This window comes from Cupressus sempervirens, chromosome 4 (genome assembly GCF_028749045.1).
Source record: "Cupressus sempervirens isolate cs-2001-9-10 chromosome 4, ASM2874904v1, whole genome shotgun sequence".
NCBI lineage: Eukaryota > Viridiplantae > Streptophyta > Pinopsida > Cupressales > Cupressaceae > Cupressus > Cupressus sempervirens.
In genome coordinates, this window is record NC_143121.1 from 484,528,091 (window position 1) to 484,553,440 (window position 25,350).

A 25,350-nucleotide genomic window follows, 5' to 3' on the forward strand; every position below is an offset into this window, starting at 1 on the left:
CAGACAGTTTCCAATTAGAGGCTTAGAATAGGAGAAAGTGAAGATTCCTTGCAACGTAAAGAAGTATAGTATGGAACAAGTATAGTTTCAGTTGTTTCTTGAACATATATTTCTATGGTAGAAGGATCCAAGGAATATCAAACCATTTGAGTGTGTTTTGAATAAGAAACCTATGAGTTCCTAAGAAATAGGCCTTTTTAGCCCGATTAGACCTAGATAATAAAAACCCCTTTTATGGAAATCTAGGAAGTATAAGACCTACAGAATCCTTTAGGAATCAATTTCATGTCCCTTTTCAAATAATTAAAAATAATAATCTTTGCTAATGCAAGCAGGCCCAAAAAGGTGAAGTTTTGGAAAAAGGGGATAATCTTTGGAAGCTAATGGACTAATAAATGAAAATTATTATTAAAATATGTTTCATTAACCCCTCTTGGACGTGAGTTAGGGTTATTCCCTCTTTTAAGGGGTTTGGAGGCATTTTGGGCTCATTCCAGAACTTGATTTTTGCTCATTTCTTTGTTATTCTTCAAAGGCTGCCAAACCTGTGGAGAAGGAGACCCAAAAATGGGAGTTTGTAGGTTTCTAGGAAGGATAAAGATGGGAGTTTGAAGCCATTTCATGTGCATGCTCATGCAGAGTTTTTCTTTGTGCTAAACAGTGAAGATTTGTGGGTTTTTGGGTGTGTTTTTTGTAAGAGTTTGGTGTTTTCAGTTGAGTATTTTATATCAGTTTGGGTTGCTGCTGTATTTCAGAGTTTTAGATGTTAAAATAGAGATGAATATATTTATTTTTTCATGATTATACTTTTGTGATAGATTATTAGTGTTTTTGTGATGTTTTCGGGCTATTCTGTGTTGTTTTCGGGAGCCCGAAGAGCATTGTTTTTATCCTCCGTTTGGGAGCTGTTGTGTAAATGTTATATAGATCTGAAAATTTCATTTTGTAGGCTGTTATTCTATTGAAATTTCTATAAAAATTTCCACTTTCAGATTTATTAATAATATGTGAAGCTGTGAAGTTTTTGGCACTATTTTGGGCATACCCGATTTGGGGTTTATTGAGAAATTGGTGGATCTTTGAAATATTGGTTGTTTGATTTTAAAGATCTAATTAGAGGCTTGAAATATCATATAAAATCAGAAAAGGGACATTTCAGTGGTATCAGAGCTATGATCTTTCCAGCCTGAGGGTTTGTAGAAGTTTGCATGTCAGTTTTGACAACTACCCAAATCTTGCATGTCAAAATTTATGGTTGCATGCTACTTCTAATCATTTCCATGATAGTTCTTGGTGAATTTGGTGGTTTTATGTTGCTTCTAATCAGCTACATGTCAAAATCTATGATTGCATGCTACTTCTAATCATTTGCATGTTACCTCTTGGTGAATTTGGTGGTTGCATGTTACTTCTAATCAGCTGCATGTCAAAATCTATGGTTGCATGCTACTTCTAATCAATTGCATGTTAGTTCTTGGTGTTTGAAGAAGTTATAACCTATTGGGGTTACACTCTACTTTATCTAGAATGGACAGGTATAGTACAAAGTCTCAGAGGAAACGATCTTAGACAATTGATATCTAGAGTCAGAACAGTAGAAAGGATGGTTATTTAGACATTCGAGATAAACTTAGGAAAATAAGCCATGACATGTCTGAACAGTTGGTTGAGCACCACCATATGATGAATGACATATTTTCTAACCCAGCTAAGGTGGATAAGTTGACTAGATTTCTATTTGGTAGATTTTCTCACAGGGTAGATTACACAATTACCAAGAATTTGCATGAGGAGTTTGAGAAACTAGCTTATAGCCAGGCAGAGGTCTCAAATTCTACTCTGCCACAGGAGGTAGTGGGTTTAGATGATGATTATGAGGATTTTGTTGTGCATGATGGTGAGATACCTAGTAGAGATGAGTAGACATTGAGCATTCATGACTTTGTTGAGAAAGAGTACCAGGTACAGTTAGATGCTTCATCACATGAGGTTCAGGCAGGTATTACTTCACATGATTTGTCTAGCCAGCTAAAGGTGAACAAAGATAGTATTGTGACTTCATTATCTCATCATGACAGGATGTAGGATATGATAGAGGATCACATTCAGATGATTTAGTTACAGGGTAGACATAAGGGAGTTTAGGCAAAGTCTCCTTGTGTTGACTTACAAGGGTTTAGGGAAGTAATGGGAATGATGAACTTGAGTTATTTACATCTTTTATCAGATTGTGACCATCTTCTTAGCCTTGTTGGAGACTATTTAGATGCCTTGATGAGGAAGGAGGAGGAAGTTGACAGGCTTTCTCACGAGCTTGAGGACACTCGATCTTCTTTGGTGAATACTCCATTGGCATTACAAGACTGTGAGAGACATGGGGATAAGAATGGCATGGAATTGAGTTTAGTTTCATCTTGCACTCCTAATACTTAGCTTTCTATGAATGGTAGATCATATGTGGGCATTGATAATGTTGCGAGTTCATCTTGCATTCACATCCAGGATATAGGGACAATATCAGACAGGTATATGGAATTAGTTGGTATTGGTCATATTACTCAGGTGAGGAGTTTGCTTGAGTTACCAGCTGATTATAGTTTATGGATATGGACTCAAGATTGTTATATTGGAATTTGGGATTCAATTGACTGGAAATCTTTAACACTTTTTGGTAGCAGTGATTGTTTGGGTGCTATCATGGATTTGATTAGCAGATTGCATGGTGTTGTCTTTTCTTGTGCTAGCAGCTTGTCTGATGTTGGTATTAGTTTTTATACACTGGTGTTGGGCTATGTTCATATATCCAGTCGACCATACTTGCTGGAATGTGTTGATGATCTTTCATATTTGGCAGTGTGTACAAATGAGTCCCAGGATCATATTGGTATTGATGACATCCAAGAGGATGTAGTGGGTAGTTTTGAAGACTTAGTTTCCTTGGCAGTTTCTTTTGGAACAAAGGAGTTGGATAGTAGTGCTATAGTTTTTGATACTCTGTATGTTGATATAAGCTTTGGATTTGATTCACAAGATATGGATGGTAATACTCTAGAGACTAGTAACTTTGAGGATATTCCTTTAGACAGTGCATCAGAGGAAGTTTGTAGGAGACAGTCTAGACGGTGCCATCATGTGTCTAATCAGTTGAGAGTTAGTGACCGAGACATTGTTATCACTTGTCAACATTTCGATGCTTCTCATTAGTTGTTAGCATTTTATGGATGGGGTTCTCCTACTAGTGATGAGCAGGAAGGCAGTTATCTTTCCTTGATAGAGATCCACTCTTTATGGGAGGCTATTCAGATTTTGAGACAAAATTATATACAGTTGGTAGCTGATAGAGATTATCTTACGGAGTGGGGGAGTACAGCATATGATGCATTATTGGCCAAGGAAGATGAGGTGAGTGAGCTTACTCAACAACTCAAGGTGACTTCTGAGATTCTTGAGAGTACACAGTTGGCTTTCAAGGAGTCACAGTTTCATTTGGCTAAGGTGACCATGGAGTTAGAGCAACTATAGTATTTACCAGATTCTATATAGTCACAAGCTATGGTTTCTGGTGATCTGAGGATGTCCATGGTCAAGATTATCAAAGACAGTGGAGATGGGGATGCATCCATCCTTGATACTAACATTAGCATATCAGGTTCGTCCCCACTAGAGTCAGGTTCAGTTGAGTTGGGTGTTGTAGCAGATTGTTGTGGTATGACTGACATGGTGGTAAACTCTAGTACTGATGGCATGAAGACTAGAGATGTTGTATCAAATATCATGTGTGATGTTGGTGAGCCGACAGTTGGCATGGTTCCTGCTAGTAATACTACTCCATTGGCGATGTATTCAGAGGTAGTAGTCAGTTCCAACTTGGTTAGTGATCAATTACAGCTAGTTACATCTAGATTGCAGTCTGAGCCATTGACTGAGATTGGCGCATTCTATCAACATTACACTGTAAGGTATGATCATCAATTTACCTTTGATGACCATGTTGATGAGATGATGATACAGAGATGTACTTTGGTTTATAGTGTTTTTCATCAGTTATGGGATGGTTTGACACCTCGGGATGAGAGTTGTGATGGGCATGACATGGCGATAGGTTCTGCAGTTGACAGCCTGATAATACATGACTTAGAGCAGGAGTTTGGGAGTGATACTTCAGCAGTTTTTGTTATTGATTCTACTCCTTTGGCTATGACATATCATGACTTAGTTGGTGGTTAGTCACAGTGGGATGTATCACTTGTTCATGGAAAATTTGGTTTGGGTTCTATTTCTTGCTATTTATCTTGTAATGTCTTTTCACCATCAGCAGTGCATGGGAGTTATGGTTATGAGACAATGGCTGGTGATTTGCAAAGTTGTGTTGATTGCAAGAGTTGTACAGTGTGTGGATTCTCCATACTTGGTACAGTTTCATTCAGGAGCATTCACCATTGTTGCAGAGTTGGATTGTACATTCTGTATAGGCCAGTGGGATGCATTGATGGTATTTACTATGTTGGTAGTTTGATTTGTCCACTTTACTTGGGTTTTGATGTTCTAAGAGTTTGTGTCTTGTGGGTTTCTAACTGTGGTAGTGGTGATTTTGGAGTTTGGTTGAGCTATAATTGTCAGTTTGGTTATGGATTCCTCTTGGTTATATTGCAAAGGATATTGCAGGAGCCTGTGTTAATTGATAGTAGTATAGTTCATGACTACATTTGGGATCTAGGTGGATTGATTGGTTTATTGTTCAGCCATTGCTTGAGGACAAGCAATATTTGGGAGGGGAGGACTTGACATTCCCTTTTCAAATAATTAAAAATAATAATCTTTGCTAATGCAAGTAGGCCCAAAAAGGTGAAGTTTCAAAAAAGGGGATAATCTTTGGAAGCTAATGGACTAATAAATGAAAATTATTATTAAAATATGTTTCATTATCCCCTATTGGGAGTTAGGGTTATGCCCTCTTTTAAGGGGTTTGGAGGCATTTTGGGCTCATTCCAGAACTTGATTTTTGCTCATTTCTTTGTTATTCTTCAGAGGCTGTCAAACCTGTGGAGAAGGAGACCCAAGAATGGGAGTTTGTAGGTTTTTAGGAAGGCTAAGGATGGGATTTTGAATCCATTCCATGTGCATGCTCATGCAGAGTTTTCCTTTGTGTTGAACAATGAAGATTTGTGGGTTTTCGGGTGTGTTTTTTGTAAGAGTTTGGTGTTTTCAGTTGAGTATTTTATATCAGTTTGGGTTGCTAATGTATTTCAGACTTTTATATGTTAAAATATATCTGAATATATGTATTTGGTCATGATTATACTTCTGTGATAGATTATTAGTGTTTTTGTGGTGTTTTCGGGCTATTTTGTGTTGTTTTTCAGGAGCCCGAAGAGCATTGTTTTTATCCTTCATTTGGGAGCTGTTGTGTAAATGTTATATAGATCTAAAAATGTCATTTTTTAGGCTGTTATGCTGCTGAAATTTCTATAAAAATGTCCACTTTTAGATTTATTAATAATATGTGAAGCTGTGAAGTTTTTGGCACTATTTTGGGCATACCCAATTTGGGGTTTATTGAGAAATTGGTGGATCTTTGAAATATTGGTTGTTTGATTTTAAAGATCTAATTAGAAGCTTGAAATATCATATAAAATCATAAAATGGACATTTCAATCCAAAAGGGTACTCTAATTTGGAGTTTATTTTCCAATTTTTTTGGAAATTTTTGGCAAGAAAAAGGAATTAGTCATTTTCAAGGGCTAATTGGAAGTAGGCCTAATTAGTCTTCCTAGAGACTAAATCTTGAAATCGATAGGAAGAAGGCTTGAAGACCCTTATTAATGGACACAAATGCAAGGAAATGGAATTTTCTCATGTTTATAGATGCCCCTAAGATGAAGAATGGATTTTGTGAAGAAGTAGCACTTAGATCTTTCTAAGTGAAGTTGGAGATTATACTATCTTAAGGTGTTAGTCCTTCAAGGTTAAGCACAAGGGTTGAGAACTCTTCGAGAAGAGTTGGAATTGGAATTGTTTAATCACCTAAGACAAATTAGGACCTAGAGGAAACTAGATACCTAGAAGAGACAAGCTAGATCTCTCAATAGCAATGCAAGCAAACCTTGGAACACTCACACCAGATGTTTGCCTCGATATGCATGATTTTGACTTTTTTTATAGCATATTTTGAATTTTTATGATGTATATTTCATGTTTAGAGGGGAGTCTAATTATCAAGATGGGAAGATGTTAACCCAACCAGGTCAACCCTAATGATGTAGGTCAACTTAGATCAATACGAGTTCAACCCTTATCAAGGGAGGTCAACCCTGATCAAGAGGAAGTCCACCCTAATGAAGGGGAAGTTGACTCAATACAAAATGATTAGTTTGGATTAGAATTTGTACTAATGTTTGATTTTATATGATTTTTAGGTATTTTAATCACCTAAAAATGGTCTAGACTATTAGCCCCCTTCTTAGAATTTTGGCTAAATTAATTAATCATTTGCTTAGGCCAAATTGCTAAAAATCAATAAATTTGATCATAACCTATAGTTTGACTACATATCCTAAGTTCATTATTTGATTAAAAGAACATGTCCCTTTTTAATTAAATAAAATACCTCATTCTTCTAACCCACTCAATGTGCACACATAATTTTACAAATTAAAGGAAAAGACTCTTTTTGTCTCACATACAAAGCCAACTCTTTATTTATTGGTTGACTTATGTGTGCACAATGATCAATTTCATTTTCAGAATACACCCTTAATCAGTCATCATTTTATCTTGATCTCCATCATTCATACATCTTTAAAAGAAGGAGCTCTCCCCTTCTCAAAGGATCCACGCTCTTGAGTATTGTTATGCTGCAGGTTTACCATTTGAATCCTTGAGAGCTTTTGTGGATAACTTCTACTTCTTGTCTACTTTCTAGTATCCATAGAATTTTAGCTTAGAACCATATTACATAATGGCTTAGTTTAATTTTAATATAATCTAGCTCACATAGGATAACTAGGTTGGTTTGTAATACTTTCATTTCCTTAATCTATTTGCATTTGTTCATTTCATTCTAGTGTAGATTCATGCTTGCATTACATATTTGAGGAATCCCTTTTTGGACACTTCCATTATTGCATCTTGTCTCAAATAAACCTCTTGTTGCATGGTTTACTAGCAATAAAAGTATCTCTAAGGCTTAGCTAAGAGCCCTCATATACTTGAAACATACTTTCTTGCACTCTGTGGAGAGGGAGCTCTAAGCTGGCATCCAAGCATCTGATCTCATGGAATCACTTGGATAGAAGGGTTTAGAGTGTGACACCTTTTGAGTGTACATTTTTGGCACCCACTGTGGGGAAAAACATCCTATTTTTTCTCTTTATCTTACTATATTTCTTGCATTTTTTGCTTTCCATTCACTTTTTTTTTACAATCAGAGATGTTAGGCGATACTTTTCCAGTATCGTACAACATTTACTTGTACTATCAAGCAATACTTTTCCTTGAAAGTATTGCACATCCTTACTACACTTTATTGCCTTGGTATAGTAAGTTTTATTGCCCAACTTAAGTAGAAATATAGCACAAAGGAAAACTATCGCACAGATATACTAAGAAGTATTGTACAACAGTCTTCCAACAAAAATTGTCACCTAGCTATAATTTTCTTGTTGTTTAGGTGATTTGGTCAATTTTTCAGTTGTTGCTTGTTGTTTGTTGGATTTTATAGGTCTATAACTATCTGACAGAGGTTTATTTACATATTTTTGTTGTTATTTTAGGTCTAACTTGTGGTATACTAGTGGTTGTTCTTGTAGGGTATTGCCTTAAAACACTTGCACAATTACCTTAAAAAGAATGCATGTCAAAGCTTCAAATGTGCAAGGGCTACTAACACTTGTTTGCAGTGCTACCTAAAGCAATAAAAACCAAACTTTCTTCTTTTTTTTTTATTCCATGTGTGGCACTCTACTAGTTGTTTTCATTTCATAAGCACATTAAAGTTGTGATTGGGATTCTTTGGTGATAGGAGAGTATGCTCTTCACCCTATGGTGAATCATAATTTTTTACTCACCTTTGGATTTCAAAAGCAAGGGGATTAATTGAGACTTTTTGGAATTTTGGGGGGAAACAATCAAGATAGGATAGTATGCTCTTCACCGGCATAGTGAAATAGAAACTTGACTCTTGAAAGTGGATCCAATTTGTTTAGTTAGCATCCTTTATTGGGCATGCTCTTGGGAAACTAAGAGGAATGACCCAAGTGGGGAAAAGCTAACTCAACTATTCCAAGCCACTATCAACTCAAGGCTATCAAGGACACAAAACCTTGGTAGATGTAGTGTTTGTCTTTGCTTAGTGTGAGTACTTGTGGGATTGGGACCAAGAGGAAAATGTTAAGCAAGAATGCTTAAGGTGCTCTTGTGGTGATGAGGTTTGTTACCCACCACAAGGTGGGATTTTCCTTAATTAGATGCAAGAGGAACATTATGAACTAAAGCCCTTTTTAAACACTCTATGTTAACAGCTACCCTATTTTTCCGCTCAACTTCTTGGTGTAAGGAACAATCCTAGTGGACTACCTGGATCACCCCAAGATTTTATACTCACCATCTATATTCCCTTGGTTGTTCTTATGCCACTTCCATGAAAAATCCAATATCTCTTGTGGAAAACCACTTAGTGTAAGGCAAAGGAGCATATAGTGTGGGCCAAGTTGTTGAGTAATGAACTGTGACTTTTACATAGATTTCTTGGAAAGTGTTTTCGAATGTGTTGGCCTATGTAAACATTCTCACAAATCAAACATCTCGGTAAAATTGGTAGAAATTTTTTTTTCATATCACAAATGCATATTGGCAAGGTTATTTTGACCCTTGATCAATTATTTGATACATGGTAAATACCCCTATTATTTGCAAACCATATTGCTCTTTGATACAAATTGAAGTCTCACACTATCTAATCTAAAAACTATCTGAGTGTCAAACTAAAATATAAAATGTTTGGGTCAAAACTATCTTTTTTTCACATTTCACTAGCAAACTATCACACTACCTCTAGAGAAATATCGTACGATACTTTTTTATCCAAAAAAGAATCGCCTAGTTACTTTGACTTATGTGGCCTGCTCATACTGAGTTTTATCACTCTATTTAAGAAAAATTGACAAATCAAAAAATTGTGTCACCCAGTTACTATGAACAATATCATACGACATTATTTGTTGTCCTCTTATCGCCTGACTTCTATAAAAGTATTTCTTGGGTTATTTTGTTGTCAAAAAAGAGTCTTTAGTGCATTATAACTAGTATAGGGTCTTATCACTTCATTCCTTCCTAAGTCTGGTCTCAAATCTATATATTAGGTATAGTCCTAAATTGAAAAGATGAGTCTAGTTTGTAACATGCCATTAAGGATGAGAGTCAGGTTCTTACTTTGGTATTTTCACATCCATAGTAGTTTCTTCAACATAATAATAATATATAGAAAATGTATATATAGTGATATTTCTATTAGGATTTAACTATGTGATTTATTAGTCAAACTCATCGACTCATGTTTCATGAGTAGTGATTCAACATAAATCCATTTCTCATGAGAATAAATGGAACACTTAGCACTCATTGGATCACTTTATTCATCTCTCTCTCTCTCTCTCTCTCTCTCTCTCTCTCTCTCTCTCTCTCTCTCTCTCTCTCTCTCTCTCTCTCTCTCTCTCTCTCTCTCTCTCTCTCTCTCTGCTCAAGTCACTAGTGTTGTGAAGCCATCTATTTTACTTTGACAGTGATTATTCTTGATTGTATGAGCTTCAAATCTAAAACACTTCTCTCATTCTATTAGGCAAAGATACATCCTTACATGTCGGTCACAACAAGGTTCCAAGTTGGTAATGGTAGTCCTCCCTCTTTTATTTTTGCATAATTGGAAACTCCACCTAGATGCCCTTGCAGACAACCTTGTGTGGAAGATTCTAACTCCAATCAAACACAAATAACCAACATCCAGCACAATCTACTTTACAGTTTTGAAAACACATTTGGTACACCCATAGGTGAAAACATCATGATCACAATGCATCCCAAAGAGATCAAACACCACTTAGAATAACAAGCACATTCAAATTAAAGACTTATGGAAGCTATATGCACTAGGGAGAAAGTTTATCAACAAGCTAAGCCTAATACTCATACACATAATGAGGAAACTAGAAGAGGCTATTATCGTAACCCATTTGATCACATTCCTCTAGGTGGAAATGATGGTAATAACACACCTCAAAGGAATCCTAGAGTAAATGTTAGAGCATGCCCATCACCACCTAGATAATCATAATCACATCATGAAAATGATGATCAGATCACTAGTGAAGATGTTATAAGATTTCAACAAGATGAGGTTTCTCAAAAACTAATACTCAAAGATTTGCAGCAAAACGGGACCAATACTTCCAATATATGGTAGCAAAGAGATGTAAACTCCCTCAAGATTTTGATGTGCAAAGAATAATCAAAAAGAAAGAGCCCACTGAGGCTAAAATCTTGAGAGAAGAAATGCAAGAATTGACGAAACAACTTGCACAATTATAAACTTCCAAAGAGCCACCTAAACCTTCATTTCTTGAATCAATATGTGCTCTCCCATTTTATAAGATTTTATACATGCTTTCATTTCTTAAGGATATAGAGGTTCCTAAGTATGAAAAATAAAATGGAAATGGTGACCCTCATGATCATGTGAGGCATTTTTATGCTATTAACATGGATTTCATACATGAAGACACCTATCTTATGAGATTTTTTCCTAGGAGTCTAAGAGGGCAATCTATGGAGTGGTTTATAAAATTGAATCCCACTCTCAAAACATTTGACAAACTTGCACAAAATTTTATCCAACAATACTATTATAACATTCAACTTCCTATAATTATGTTGGACTTGGAAACATCAAATAAAAATAGGGAGAACCTTTTGCAACATACCTTCAGAGATTGAAATCACTATACTCTAGGTACCCTCGGCAAGTTCCTGAGGCTAAGAAAATTGATATTTTTATCAACACACTTGTACCATAACTTTACTTTGACTTAAGAAAAAAAATTTCACATCCTTCAATGCAATGGTTGAGAGTGCACATCATATTGAGGATGTTGTTATCAAGAGGGGTGACATGGTTGTGAATAAAGATTAAAATGGAAATGGAAATGGAAAATACAAGAGCAAGCCTTGGAACAAAAACAAATATGTTGTCAATGATGGAGTAATGGACACTCCTAAGACCAAGAGCATGTGTTTAATCTTTCCAATACCATTTATGTTGCAAAATAATAAGAAGGTTCAAAACTACAAACATCTGACAAGAGCATCAAGTTTACTAAAAAATGATGTGTCTATACACTGATGGTTGAACCTTATGAAGTGGTCTTAAAAACCTTAATTAAAATCAAACTAATTACACTACCAGATAATTCTTGCCCCTATGAACCACCTATTAGACCCCCTTGGTGGAGAGAGGATCATATTTGTAGTTATCACCGAAGCAAAGGTCACAATACTAAACATTGTTTTAAGCTCAAAGGTGTTATTCAAGATCTCATAGAGGTTGGTAAAGTAGTCACAAATGGTTTCATAAAAGATTTTGATCACAAAGCTTTTAAACAACCCTTGCCTAAATATGAGAAAGGTGAATACTCCAAGGCTCCTAAGAAAAATTATGATGCTAAGATCTATTGAAACAATTGATTAATTGTGTATTGTCTTTGATGTCACACAAAATTTCATATCATTATCAGCCAGTGTATGTTGAGTTCACTCAGGTAGTGAAGACAATTTTTTGTGTCTATTGAGCATTCCAGAGTTTGCCTAGTTCAAAAGACAATGTCTATTGAGTTCACTTGGGCACCAAAGAAAATTTTGTGGATGATGCGTGTTGACCAAGCTCACTTAGTTAATGAAGGAAATGTTGGTTGGAACTAGTGCTAACCGAGCTTACTAGGTTACCAAAGGATCTATGCAAGTATGTAGTATTAACTGAGTTCACTTAGTTAACATAGGAAAATATTTATGAGTTAGCGTCTACCAAGTAGGGTCATCTAATGAAATATTTTCTTGTTTTGTCATATTAAGTTCAATTTATTTGACTGTTAGTTCTAGCTGACTAAGAAGGTGAATATTAATTATTCAAATTTGTATTTGAGCTGACTTAACAATATGAAAGATATAAGTATAGGTCAAGTTGAGGATTAGATGTATGGATGTGTGAATAAATAAAAGATTTGATGATGCCAAGAGGAAGCGAATTAGAAGGATAATCTGAATATCCTTGTGGAGTTGAAAAGATATATTCAATCAAAAAGGATCAAGTATACAAGCCCGAATAAAGATCTAAAAACAACAATTTAGTTGCATCAAAAATCAAATAATCTCATTTTTACTCTCTAACCATTGTAGCAGTGATGTAAATCTCTTAACAGAGTTGGCTTAACAATTATTTGTAAATCATCTAACAAGGTGGGAATTCTATTGAATTATCTCAATACATCTAACAAGGCCACTCCTAACAAGGTGATTAAATCCTCTAACAAGGTCACACCTAGCAATGTGTTTTGTAACCTTTAACAGGGTTAGCTCCTAATAGGGCTCACTTCAGAAGAGTGAAAAATAGTAACTAGTTGCAATTGGTAGTTTTTTCCAATTGGGTTTCCATGTTAAATCTTGGTGTCAAATGTGTTCATGCTATTCCTTTTCTATGTTTGAACTAAGTTAAAGTAATGATAATCACTAATAACATCCTAAGAGTTGCACTTTAAGAAATTACTAAGTAATTATAGTGTTTACCAAGTTACAGCATTTTATGTGTGTTTGTCAAGCATCAGTAGTGGTCACTTTTTAGATTTTATTTTTATTGACATCTAAGGGATCTAGGATTTATTTTTTAGTAACTAATTCGCCCCTCCCCTCTTAGTTACTCCTCTTATATTTTCAAAAATTGGTATCAGAGCTTTTGGTGCTTGCAAAGAAGGTTTCAAAGACCTAAGCTAAAGATCAGGATGTCTTACAGAAGAGAGATTCTCAAGTTGAACAGAAATAATTTTGTAGCATGACAAGGACTTATGAGGATACATTTGGCTACTATCAGTATTTCAGGTTGTAAATATCTTGATGTTGAATACAAGACTCCCACTAGAACATTATCAATTAAAGATATTGTTGAAAAGAAGAATCATAACATCATGATGATTGATATTGCATATGCTCTTAGCTATGCTAAATTGATGAGGTAAAAGATTGTAAAATAGCTCATAAAATGTGGACCAAACTAAAAGAAATTTATGGAGGAGATGGCAATGTAAGAAGAGCTAAAGTAGCAAGTCTGAGAGGTCATTTTGATCAAATGAAAATGAAGAAGATGAAAACATTGTAAAATATGTGGAAAGAATCAAAGCAAGTGTAAGCACAATCAAAGCATCTGGAGGAGACATTGGTGACAAAATAGTTGTAAGCAAGATACTCAAAACTCTTCTTCCTATAATTTATGCAATCAGAGTGTCTATTATTCATGAAGAGATGAGATGTGATCCAAATAACAAAATATCTTTGGATGCTCTAGTTGGAAGATTGATAGCTTTTGAGTTTAATAACTATGGTAACTATGTTCCTAGTTCCAAAGTTATTGAGTCTACATTTGAAGCTAAACTCTCACTCAAGAAAAAGAGTAAGAAATCAAAGGCCAGTCAATCAGGAAGTTAAGAAGAAGAAATAGAAGAAAGTTCAAACAGTGATCTTGAAATTGTCGGAGCCCTACTTGCAAGAAAGTATTTCAAAGGCAGAGGAAAGTACAAAGATAAGGTTCCTCTAATCTATCTTTCTTGTGAATAAGTTGGTCACATTGCTACAAGTTGTCCAAACAAAGAAAACAAGGAAGAAAAGAAAAGCAATAAGCACAAAGGCAAGAAGGATTTCAAGAACTACAAGAACTACAAGGACAAAGGTAAGAAATCTTGTTTTATGGCTAAAGATTCTAATAACAGTGAAGATGAAATGGTATATATTATTGTAAAAGATGAGTCTAATGATGAAAGAGATAAAATGGCACTTATCTTTCATGTTAGCAATAATGATACATGGATTATTGACATATGACTAGAGATTAAAAAAAAATCGAGCACATGGAATATTATGATGGTGGTAGTGTGAGATTCAAAAATAATGAACCTTGTAACATAAAAGGAAAAGGATACATTTCTTTGACTAAAGAACTTGTATGTGATAATGCTTAGTGGGTTGAAGGATTAAAGCATAATCTACTAAGCATGGAACACTTGAATTACATTGGATTTAAAGTAGAATTCATGGATGGAAAGGCCAAACTATTGGATGGAAAAGGAAAATTGGTTGGATTTAACAAGCAAACAAAAGGTAATCTATTTTATCTTGATCTCAATGAAAGTTCATGTTTTATTGTTCAAGTAGAAGAAATTTGGTTATGGAACAAAAGATTATGTCATGTAAACTTTGATAATCTGATTAAGATAAGCAAACATAAAAGAGTAAGAGGTATTCCTAGTTTGAGGAAACTTGACATGGGTCTATGCAAAAATTGCCAAATTGGTAAGATGGGAAAGACTACTTTCAAAAGAAAGAACTATCATTCAGAAGAAGCCTTATAGCTTGTGCACACAAACTTATGTGGACCTATTTTAATAGAAAGTTATAGTGGAGCAAAAAAAATTATTCTTTTTTTTTTATGATTATTCTAGAATGATGATTGTAATGTATGTAAAAGAAAAATCAGAAGCTTTTCAAAAATTCAAGTGCTACTTGGCAAGAGTAGAAAAAGAAATTGGAAAGAAATTGAAATATTTGAGCTCAGATAGAGGTGGTGAATTCATCTCCAATGAATTCAATGAATTATGCATTGAAAAAGGAATTAAAAGACAAGTATTAGCCCCTGGTACACCTCAACAGAATGGCACAGTTGAAAGAAGGAACAAATCCATCATGGATTATGCAAGAACATTGATGATAGAAAAGAAATTTATAATCAAATACTTGAAAGAATCTATCAGCACTATAGTTCATACCTTGAATAGAGTATAGCTAAAGAAAGACTCAAATCAAACTCCTTATGAACTATGGTATGGCTGCAAACCTAATGTAAGTTACTTGAAAGTATTTGGTACCAAATGTCATTTCTTGAAAGAATCTAGAAAAGGAAAATTTGATGTCAAAAGTGATGAAGGCATATTTCTAAGATACTCCTATAGAAGTAAAGCATACAAATGTTTGAATTTGTCTACTCATAAAATCATAGAAAGTGCACATATAAGAATTGATGAGTTTGCAAAAAAGAGTGAAGAAGAAAGCAACCAAGAGCCAAAAGATTATAGAAGATTGTTTACTATGAACTTGATAACCTACCAAATTTATCTGAAAGAAAGGAAGCTTCACCTCTCAAGTCCCCAAAATCTCCAACAATTACCAAGTGGCAAACAATGCAGCCCAAGTCATAGTCTGAAGGACCCGAGTTAGAGGCTACCAAGCTAGAGAAAACCGAGTCTAAAGGACCTAAGCCATAGAAGTTGGACCCAAGCTTAATATTGAAGTTCATGATGAAATTAGTGAAACTCATTCCAAATCCAAACAACCTATATTAGCAAGATATGGCAAAAGGCATCATGCACCTAATCAGAGCATTGAGACAAATTTGATGGAACAATAACAAGAAGCAAATTGAAAGGTACATGTTTACTTACTAAATTTGAACCTAGAAATGTTAAAGATGCATTAGATAATGAAATTTGGATTGAAGCAATGAATGAAGAAATAGAACAAATAAAAATGAATAAAACTTGGCCTCTTGTTCCTAGGACCAAGGATAAAAATGTAATTGGCACAAAGTGGGTGTTCAGAAATAAGTTGAATGAAGATTGAAAAGTCTCCAAAAACAAAGCAAGGTAAGTATGTAAAGGCTATTCTCAAAAAGAAGATATTTATTATGGTGCAACTTTTTCTCCTATTGCAAGATTGGAATGTGTTAGAACTCTACTAGCAAATGCAACTCACAGAGGATTTAAAGTATATCAAATGGGTGTAAAATCTACATTCTTGAATGGAATTCTTTATGAGGAAGTCTACATTAAACAACTAGAAGGTTTTGTAGATCCTAGAAAAAGGGACATGGTCTACAAATTACATAAGGCATTATATGGACTCAAGGAAGCTCCCAAAGCTTGGTATGAAAGACTTCATAATTACTTGATACAGATTGGCTTTCAAAGAACAAATGATAATAGTATTTTGTATATCAAAGAAGGACCAAATAAAAGGATTGTGTTGGCAGAAATATTTGTTGATGATACCTTATTTACAGGAAATGATGACTTGTGCAAAGCATTTTTAGAAGAAATAAGTAAATAATTTGAGATTTCTATGTTTGTAGAAATAAAATTCTTTGTTGGATTACAAATTTAGCAGAAGACAGATGGTATCTACATTACTCAATCTAAATATATCAAGGAAATTCTAAAGAAATTTGGAATGGAAGATTCAAGACCAATTGGAACCCCTATGTCTACTAGACATAATTTTTCCAAGAATGATGATTCCAAAGAAGTAGATCAGACCACATACAGATCAATGATTGGAAAGTTGCAGTATGTAGTGCACACAAGGCTTGATATTGCATTAATAGTTGGTATGATGCCAAGATTCTTAGCAAATCCCAAAGAAAATCACATGATGACAATCAAGAGAATCATGAGATATCTAAAAGGTACTAAAGACTATGGCTTATGGTACAAAATATTAGGCAATTTGAACTTAAAGGTATTCACTGATGTTGATTGGGCAGAAAGTATTGATGATAGAAAAAGCACTATTGGTTGAGCATTCTTTCTTGGTAAAAGACTAGTGTCTTGGACAAACAAGAAATAAAATTGTATATCTCAATCCACAACAGAGGCAGAATATGTGGTAACAATAGTTAATTGTTCTAATATTGTTTGGTTCAAACAACTGATGATGGGTATAAAGATAGAAATCAAAGATCTAGTAGTCATATACTATGATAATACTAGTGCAATCAATATATTAAAGAATCCAGTGATTCATACCAAAACAAAGCACATTGCTATAAAATATTACTTCTTAAGAGAATTTGTGCAAGATAAAGAAGTCAGATTGGAATATAAGGTATATTTTAGTGGCTAATATTCGTGAAATGGCTAATTTTATAATTTTTTGGCTAGTAATTTGGCTAATAATTTAAGATTTGATACAACCTAAATCGCTATCATTTTATAAAATTTAGTTCTAAAATATTTAAAATCGCTCAATAATTTATTTTATTGAAAATTTTAAACTCAAATATTTGCCACAATATTCAATATATGATTAGATTTGATCCACCTAAGTATTATATATTATTGGAGAAATTAAATTGAACTAACCAATAATTATCATAATTATTAGTTACTCTAGGAATATATCACCAATATTTAGTTTTCACTATTGATTTAAAGTATATGTAATGATACTTATAATATTTCACGAGGTAAAAAAATGTTTAATTTTGATTTGTAATATTCCATGGTGATTAATGAACTTCCTATTATTATTGAGATTCATCAATATTTTATATATAAAAATTATGATTCAAAATGATTGCCAATATTAATCATATTTAGAATTTAAAAAATTGAGGAATTTGCCAATAAAAATAATTTTGTTTTTTTCAAAATAATGAAAGATTCGCTAATATTTTATATCTTTTTTGGAGGCAGCTTTCTTAAAGTTTACCTTCTTGGAATATGTGCATACATGAAGACATATTCACCAAGCCATTACTTAAGGATGCATTTCTATACCTAAGAGGTAAGCTAGGGGTCATTCTCCTATCTAAAGCTCACTAAATGAAATTTAGTGATGCATCAACCAGAGCATGTTGAAGATTAATCAGTTGGTGCAGTATTGACAAGGGCATATTGCAAATGAATCAGTACTTAAGGTACATTGATTTTTATCAAGTATTATCTTTGGCATGTGCTTTCAAAGAGGGAGAAGTATACTATCTTATCTCATAGAAATTTTGTTGAAAAGATGGAGAAGTGTGCTATCATAGTAATGGGATGTCATATAGGGAGATTGGAAGAGAAGAATTATCAAAAGGGGAGAATGAACTTGGTAGAAGTTCTAAGTAGACAAAAATTTTCTAACAGAGGGAGAAACTGAAGGTAGAAAGAGTTCACACTAACAGAGGGAGTTCTAATGGATGACAATCAGAATGAAACTAAGGATATGTTTCTTACTTTATTCTTGCTCCAAAAAAATCATTATATTATGACATGTTGTGTTGCCATCAATGCCAAAGAGGGATATTTTTGAGACAGTTGATTAATTGTGTATTGTCTTTGATGTTACACAAAATGTCATATCATTATCAGTTAGTGTATGTCAAGTTCACTTAGGTAGTGAAGATGGTTTTTTATGTCTACCGAGCATTCTAGAGTTTGCCTAGTTCAGAAGATAGTGTCTATTGAGTTCAATCGAGCACCAAAGGAAAGTTTGCAGATGATGAGTGTTAACTAAGCTCACTCGATTAATGAAGGAAATGTTGGATGGAACTAGTGCTAACCAATCTCACTTAGTTACCAAAGGATATGTGCAAGTATGTAGTGTTAACCGAGTTCACTTGGTTAACACAGGAAAATCATTTCTAAGTTAGTATCTACCAAGCAAGGTCGACTAATGAAGGATTTTCTTGTTTTGTCATATTAAATTCAATTGATATGATTTTTGGTTCAAGCCGACTGAGAAGATGAATATTAATTAATCTATGTTGTATTTGAGCCAACTTGATAATATGAAAGATATAAGTATAAGGTCAAGTTGAGAATTAGATGTATGGATGTGTGAATAAATGGAAGATTTGATGATGCCAAGAGGAAGTGAATTAGAAGGATAAGTAAAATATCCTTATGGAGCTGAAAAAATATATTTGATCAAAGAGGATCAAGTATACAAGCTAGAATAGTGATCTAAAAACAACAATTTAGTTGCATCATAAATAAGGTCATCTCATTATTACTCTCTAACCATTATAGCAATGATCTAAATCTCTTAACAGAGTTGGCTTAACAGCTATTTGTAAATCCTCTAACAAGGTGGTAGTTCTATTGAATTATCTAAAGGCCTCTAACGAGGCCACTCCTAATAGGATGATTAAATCCTCTAACATGGTCACACCTAACAGTGTGTTTTGTAACCTTTAATAGGGTTGGCTCCTAATAGGGCTCACTTCAGAAGAGTGAAAAATATTAACTAGTTACAATTGGTGGTTTTTCCCAAATTGGGTTTCCACATTAAATCTTGGTGTCAAATGTGTTCATGTTATTCATTTTCTATGTTTGCAACTAAGTTAAAGTAATGAAAATAACTGATAACATCTTAAGAGTTGCATGTTAAGAAATTACCAAGCAATTATAGTGTTTACTGAGTTACAGCATTTTATGTGTTTGTCGAGCATCAGCAGTGTCCAATTTTTAGAGTTTATTTTTATTGACATCTAAGGGATCTAGGATTTATTTTGTAGTAACTAATTCACCCATCCCCTCTCAGTTACTCCTCTTATATTTCCAACAAAGGTCAACTATGCCTACACTAATACTGATAATGTTATAAACATAATTGAACCTGTTGACTATATTTGCACGATGAATTATAATTCTGACAAACAACCTAACTATGATGTTGAGGATGAAAGACCCAAGGTTGTCCTCAAAACATGAAATACTCTCCAACAACATAAGAACATGAGACCTAAGGTGGTACTTCAAGTGACAAAATCTTCCTCTTCATAGAGTGAGTCACTTAACATTGTCACTAGGGGTAATCTAAAGTTGTTCTAAAATTTTCTAATGATCCTAAGAATGCTTCATCATCCAAACAAGAAACTACCTTTGGGATCTTCAATTATGTCCTTTTTCAGCCAACTACAATGAACCTCAACTCAAATATCCATTTTTGAGTTGTTATATTTATCCCATTTGCACAAGAACATCCTTAAAAAATCCTTGTGTTCTACCAATGTCCCCACGGATATCGATGCAAAGTGATTCCAAGCTATGGTGAAACATATTTCTTCACCTCACTATCTCACCTTTTCTAAAGAAGATGACAGAGCTCTCAGTCATCCCCATAATCTCACCCTCCATGTTGAAGTCCAAATATTTTGTACTCATATTCACTGAGTCCTGATAGACAATTGTGTGAGGTTGAACATCATCTCATTCAATGTGATTCAATAATTAAGAATGAATTTTCCATTGACCCTAGGCATAAGATCACTATCAAAGCCTATGATGAGGTCGCAAGACCTTTTAAATGTCTCATTATGCTTCCAATCTGAGTTGGTCTAGTTGTAAAAGATGTCATTTTCTAAGTCCTAGACATACCACTCCCATACAATTTATTGTTGGGATGACCATGGATTCATGACATGCAAGAAGTACCTTCCATGTATCATCAATGTATCAAGTTCACTTTTAATGGTATTGAGATAGTTTTCCATGGAGATAAATCAATGTTTATAAACACATTATCTATTGTATAAACATTGGTTCCACATAATTGCTCTTCTCACAAGCTGACACCATCCTTTAAAGAGCGTGAACAAAAATTGAAAATGATGAGCCTAGGCATGGGTGAATACACTCTGGACTCTATTGATGCTTTACATGTTTCCCCTTGATCTTATTGGAAACCTTCCACCAAAATGAAGCCTTCAGCTTCTGCAATGACCATTTTTGGCACCTTTGTTCAATCCTCAGTTCCCTTAGAAGAAAAAAAAGAAGAAAAAGAAATCAAAGATTGGATATATAGGGAAGAGGAAGATGAGGAGGAAGTCACGGTCACTACTCCCATCTCTCCTAAATGCTACAAAAAAGGATATAAACTTCTTGCAAACATGGGCTATCAAGGCCATGGGTCCTTAATTAGCAACAAAAAAGCTCTAGTAGAACCCTTAAATCATACTAAGGGTTGCAACACTCAAGATACTACTGGCCTAGGTTTTGGGCTAGATGAAATACCAAAATTTAATAGAATAGATCCCATGTCTAGTGAATCAGAGGATAATGATCCTCCCTTTATTGCTTCCACTTTGCAAGATGAGGATTTCATGCCTCTCACTTCTCTCCTTTGGGGAGAAGAAACACTAACTACCCACAATGATGTTGAAGCTTCTACTTCTAGACAATATGAACAAGATGAATCTGACCATGGAAACATAAATAAAGGACATATTAGACAAAATATTGCTAGCTTAATTGCTAGGAATCAAAGTATAGATTCTTATGAATATAACTGGAAAAGTCTATTAGATACATCTTATGAATTAGGTGTGGATATCATTCACACCTATGCAACCCAACAAAATGTAGTCAAAGAGTCTAGTGTAGGGTTAGATGAGCTTGGTTCACAAATTGCTTTAGTGGACCACGCTAGTCTCTCTAGGTCTATTCCTGGTCTAGATTCCTTTGCAACTTTCTCTATAGGCTCGACTTCTCAGGTCATCAAAGATGACTCTTTTTGTATCAACAACCTTGAAGCTTCCACATCCCTCTCCTTGATTCACCCTGATCTCATAGATTGGTCAGTTCAACATCAAAGACCTAAAATATCATCTTTTTATAATGACTATGAGATCACTTGCTACCTTAATGTCATTGAACCTATGACGTCTTCCACCAATGAACCTATAGTTAACATGATGGAAGTGGATATTAAGTACCTCAGTCACAAAATTAAAATAAAAAAAAAGTAGTCATATGGAAAAAACCACTTTGTGGTGGTATCTGAACCTTAAAAAAAGTAAAAATAAAGACTTATCCAATGCTGAAAACCTCCTTGAGGTGCCTATAGATGAGGTACTTGGTAGTCTACCAAGCTATTTTTAGGATAGATCTTCAATTCGCATTGAACCTACATAGCCTCAACTTGGGTACAGAAGAATCTCCTAAAATTATCCATGTGGCTTAGTCATTGCCAAGTGAAGAAAAAGAGAGTTTTCCAAGTTATTTCAAGAAAAGAAGATCAATTTTGCATGAACTTACTTAGATATGCCAAGACTTGACACAGATCTAATTATGCTTCATTTATTTATCTCCTAGTGTAAAACTTGTTAAGAAAAAGTTGAGAAAGATGCATCCACATGTAGCCCTTTTGGTAAAAGTAGAGTTGGAAAAACTCCTAGGTGCAAACTTCATTCGAGCTATTGATTATGCAAAGTGGATTTCTAATATTGTAATTGTGTCTAAGCATGATGAATCCATTCCAATATGCATTGATTTTAGAGATCTAAAAAAGGTGTACCCTAAGGATGACTTTCCACTACCCAACATAGACATGATAGTGGGTTATGAAATGTACTCCTTAATGGATGAATTTTTTAGGTATACCAAATTAAAATTGCTCCTGCTGATCAAAAAAATATAGCCTATACATGTGCATGGGGTACCTTCTGTTGGAATGTCATACCCTTTGGGCTCAAAATGTCGGCGCTACCTATCAACAAGTAATGAGCACCATCTTCCACAATATGATGCATAAAAATATAAAATATTATGTTGATGACACTCTAGAAAAATCTAAAAGATGAGACACACATCTTGATGACCTTAGTTTGATATTGGACCATATGGAACAATTTCAACTTAGGCTCAATCCAAAAAAGTGTGGCTTTGGTGTCACATCCAAAAAATTGATAGGCTACATTATATCAGCAAAAGACATTGAGGTTGATCCTAAAAAAGTACAAGCAATCATGGAAATTGCTCCTCTAAGGAATATCAGTCAACTCATAAGTCTACAAAGACATCCACAATCAATTAGAAGATTCATGTCTCAATTAGCTAATAAGACTCAATCTTTCAACAAGAATTTGCATAAAGGCTCTACTTGTATCTAGAACAAATATTGCCAACAAAGTCTAGAACAAATCAAAGGGTACTTGGCTAAACCTCTAGTATTAATGCCACCCATACCAAGAAAACCTTTAATTTTGTATATCTCAGCTATTGATTCCTCTCTAGGAGCATTATTAGCACAAAGTGATGTGATTGGAAAAGAACTTGCTATATACTACATGAGTTACACTTTAGTGGCCTATGAGATGAACTAATACAACAATGAGAAAGCTTGCCTTGCAGTGGTCTTTTCCTCTCAAAAACTTAGACATAATATGTTGGCACATACAATTCACCTGATTGCTAAAATTGATCCCTTAAAATACTTGTTAAGTAAAGTTGCACTTACTGGCCGCCTGGCTAAATGGATTATGATTATTTCATAATTTGACATTCAATAGTTGAACACAAAGCTATCAAGGGGCAGGCCATAGCTAACCAATTGGTTGATTTTCCACTAGAAGATACAACACCTATGCAGATTGAGTTTCCATATTCCTCAATTATGTATATCATTGAGAGAGCTTGGAAAATATTATTTGATGATTCTCATACATAGAATGGGGCTGTGGTAGGAATCTTGTTTATTTCACCTCATGGTTATACAATCCCAAAAACTTACAAACTCATATTCCCTTGTACTAATAATATTGTGGAATATGAGGCCTTAACAAATGGGATTAAAATGGCTCTTGAATGGAGAATCACATAATTGCATATCTATGGAGATCCCCAACTTGTCATCAATCAAGTCAACAATGAAGATCAAACTAAAGATGACAAGTTGGTACCTTGATTGATGCTCTAAGGAACTATTTCATAGTTGTGACATTCTAGCAAATTCCTAGAGAAAAATACAAGGTTGTTGATGCTATGGATACTCTAGCATCTATCCTCTAGTTGCAAGAACATGAATCGCAATTTGAGTTACTAGTGGAAGAACTACATCATCTTGCATATGAATCCTCTAATAACCTTTTGATATGGATTGTTGTGGTTCATGATTCATCTCGTTATGCTACAATCTCCTCCTATCTACATGATCAGGTTATTCCTAAAAACCTCACACACAACCAAAAATGCCAACTCCTCAATGCTTCACATTACACTTTGGTCTATGGTGACTTGTATAGGAAGAGTCTACATGGAATGCTTCTTAGGTGTTTAGAACTAGAAGAGTCCAAAAAGGCACTAGACCAAGTCCATGGTGGCATTTGTGGAGCACATTCCAATGGCTTTGCACTTGCTCAAAAATTGCTTAGGGCGGGTTATTATTAACTTCATGGTAATTTGATTCATACTCCTGGTCATGAGATTATAGCCTCTATCACATACTATCCATTCCAACAATGGACCTTTGACTTGGTAGGAAAAATTCATCCAAGTTCATCTAGTGGCAACAAGTTCATTATCATACCGACTAAGTATTTCAGCAAATGGTTTGAGGTTGCGCCACTATCTGCTACTACAAGCAAACATGTTTCCATGTTTATACTCAACCACATAATTTGTCGGTATGGGATTCCTTCCCTCGTCATTATTGATAATGGAGGACAATTCAAGAATAAGGACCTTAAAAAACTATGCAAGAAATTTAGAATCAAATAGCATTGGTCCTCAATTTACTAACCCCAAGGGAATGGCCAAGCTAAGGCCTCTAACAAAATCTTGCCAAAAATCTTGCACAAACAGTTCACAAATCAAGGAATGTCTTGCACTTACAGATCAATCAAACACTATGGGCCTACAAAACTACCATACATACTCCTACAAGGGCCACACCCTTTTCTTTAGACTATGGATCTGAGATTGTACTCCCCTTAGAAGTTCAGATGCCCTCATTGTGAGTCTCCTTTCATGGGTTGATAACCAATGCAAACTATAGGGCTATGTGAGTATAGGAACTAGAAACTCTTGATGAATGCCTCAAGGCTGATTTTGATCATATGAGGGCTTATCAAAAATGCATCTCTACTACCTAAAAAAAAAAATTTCCATCCCCGTGAGTTCCAAGTGGGTGATCTTGTGCTTAGAGAAAACCTTAAAAATCAATAGAACAAAGAGCAAAAAGGGAAATTCGAATCTAACTAGTTGAGCCCATACATTATCACAGTAGCATTTGGGTCTAGTGATTATCAACTTTCTACTCTGGGAGGGGAATAGTTCATGGAGCCTATCAATGTCCTACATCTAAAAAAATTATATGCTTAAAGGCTCCCCCACTCAACTATTTGTACATATCTATTGATCCTAAAAAATCCTAAAAATCAAAAAATGTCCTTAAAAAATGATCACCTTAGTGAAATCCTAGCAATAGGCATTTTAATGTATCACCAAAAAATATATATATACCCAAAAAAAAAAAAAAAATTGTATAAAGTCCTGAAAAAATCTA